Source organism: Balaenoptera ricei, chromosome 13 (assembly GCF_028023285.1).
Source record: "Balaenoptera ricei isolate mBalRic1 chromosome 13, mBalRic1.hap2, whole genome shotgun sequence".
NCBI classification, from domain to species: Eukaryota; Metazoa; Chordata; class Mammalia; order Artiodactyla; family Balaenopteridae; genus Balaenoptera; species Balaenoptera ricei.
Genome location: NC_082651.1, coordinates 37,710,107 through 37,712,816, shown reverse-complemented (window position 1 = coordinate 37,712,816; position 2,710 = coordinate 37,710,107). Strand labels below are relative to the sequence as shown.

Below are 2,710 nucleotides of genomic sequence, written 5' to 3'. Positions count from 1 at the left end.
CTCACAAGGAAACACCTTCAAAACTGCATTTTGTTAAAGTTTCTGTACTAAAATGTAGAAAAACTGAACTACACAAATATTGAAAAGTTTAAAATTCCTTAATTTTTTATTCCTGGTACCACTACCACAATTTACAGGGCAATATACCTGATGTAATGAAAAGAAAAAGACAAAGCTACAACAGATAAAAGACCTCAGGAATGTACATCTAATTGACCCTCCGTTGCATGAATCAATAGCTGCACTTTTTGCAAACTGTGGCTAGGACAGTCCTGAACAAGAAGGGTTTCCTGTTTAAGCTGCAGTAACTTTTCTGACTATGGATCATCGTTCCTTCTGCGGCAGGTTTTTACAGTTCCTCTAATGCATTTGGGACGACTGTCTCAAAGTAACCTGCAGCTTTCCTGACAACTCCTCGCTCTCTCTCCTGCTAAGAACTGTAGCCCTTTTCTTCTGAGTTTTGAGAACCTTCTGCTACCATATCCACCACTTCCACCTCCAGATCCATAACCACCACCATAGGGACTTCCCGAGCTTCTTCCACCAAAACTGCCCCCCTTCATGGGTCCATAATTTGATTGCTGTTGTCCACTATAATTTCCAAAATCATTATAGCTCCCACCACCACCACCGTAGTTACCTCCAAAATTTCCTCCTTCATTGTAAGCATCATATCCTCCACCACCGCCACCATATCCACCATCTTGGTTTCCATATCCTGGTCCACCACCACCATAGCCTCCTCTACTACTGTAACCAGGACCACCACCATCGTTACCACCGTCGCCTCCAAATCCGTTTTATCCACCATCACCTCCTCCATAACTACCTCTGCTGCCACCACCTCCACCACCATAGCCTCCTCTTCCACCAAAGTTTCCACCACGGCCAAAGTTACCTCCACCACCTCCAAAGTTTCCTCCACGACCCATAAAGTTGCCAGATCCACCTCCACGACCTCTCTGTGATCCAGCAGATTGCATTTCTTGTTTAGAAAGGGCCTTTTTCACTTACAATTATGCCCATTAATAGTGTGGTATTTCTGAACAACAATTTTATCAACTGTATCATGATCATCAAAAGTTACAAAAGCAAATCCTCTCTTTTTTCCACTCTGCCTGTCTTCCATAACTCCTATGGTTTCAATCTTGCCATACTTTTCAAAGTAGTCTCTCGAATTACATTCTTCTGTATCTTCTTTAATACCACCAACAAAAATTTTCTTCACTGTTAGATGGGCACCAGGCTTTACAGAATCCTCTCTAGAAACAGCTCTCTTTGGTTCCACTACACGCCCATCAACCTTGTGTGGTCGAGCACACATTGCTGCATCCACCTCTTCAACCCAAGAGTAAGTCACAAAACCAAAGCCCCTGGAACGGTTTGTCTGGGGGTCTCTCATCACCACACAATCTGTAAGTGTGCCCCATTTCTCAAAATGTTCTCTTAAGCTATCGTCTGTAGTTTCAAAGCTCAGACCACCAATAAACAGTTTTCTCAACTGTTCTGGTTCCTTTGGATCATGGCCCTCCTCCCCCCGGCGGCGGCGGCGGCCGGAGTCGGGCTGGGGGCGACCGGGCGGCGGTTTTACCTCCGTTTTGAGACCGGACTCGCCTCTTCCAACTCGAGTTCAATATGGGACCGAGAGCCCAGCTCTGTTCTATGTTGGGCCATTTTACTTCAGCCCAAAAAAATTTCTTCTAGTATTCCCTAAGGTCTGCTGGGGATCAGTTTTCTTATTTTTCATTTATCTGTATTTGATTTTTTAAAATTGATTCCAATTTTCTGTTGAGATTCTCCATATTTTAATCTATTAATCCCCATCTTTTACTCTCAATATAGTCATTTTAAAGTTCTGTGCTAACTCCAGAATCTGAATTCCCTCTAAATCAATTTTTCTTGGTTTTTTTTTTTTTTTTTTTTTTTTTGTCTTAAGTTTTAGTCACTTTTTCCTGCTTCAGGAATTTCATAATTTTTGATTGTGTGCTGGACGTGGTGAATAAAAAATTCATAGAGACTGAAGATGCTATTACTTTGCACCAGAGAAGATTTACCCTTTTCTCTGTGATTCAGAGTGGCTGATCATTTCAGTCATTTCAGGAATTTTACTAGGTCAGAACTGGGTTGGAGCTTTAGTTGTCTCATCCTACCTATGATTTTTCCTAATTTGTGGCCTCCCTGGATTTTTGCTGTGAGCCTGACAGGTCTTTGATTCTTCAATAAATACAGTCAGTTATTGACTTCAGTCTTTCAGATGTTTGAATTCAGCTCTTTAGGCTCTCAGTTCTCACAGCTTCAGAGTATGGCAAATGTAAGGAGAGACCAGCTATGTATTTGTTGCCGTTACACTTTCTCAGTGAAAATTTGTCTCATAAACACTGAAACATTGCAGATGATTTCACTTTTTCTGACTCAGCCCCCTTCTTGGGGATGGCACTTCTGGGTTTTTACTGTGAGTCTGGTAGGTCTCTAATTCCTCACTTTGGAAAGTTCTCTCCCTCAGGCATTAGGTATTTAGCTTCCTGCTTTATATAGGTTCAAAAACTGGCAAATGTCTTGAAGAGGAGACCTAATGATTGTCACAGGCCCCTTTATCTAGCGGGATTTGGTTTGTTAGTGCCATGACTGTGCAGGAAATTTCACTCTGCTTTCTTGGCTCAGTCCCCCATCATCCTATACCACCCTGACACTAAGGAAATGTCCTGTGGGG

General features: G+C 42.4%; 1 pseudogene; it reads right to left on the bottom strand.

Moving 5' to 3' along the window:
* Positions 1-208: 208 nt before the first annotated feature.
* LOC132376675 (heterogeneous nuclear ribonucleoprotein A3-like) lies at positions 209-1,619 on the bottom strand (annotated as a pseudogene).
* Between the last annotated feature and the right edge of the window lie 1,091 nt (positions 1,620-2,710).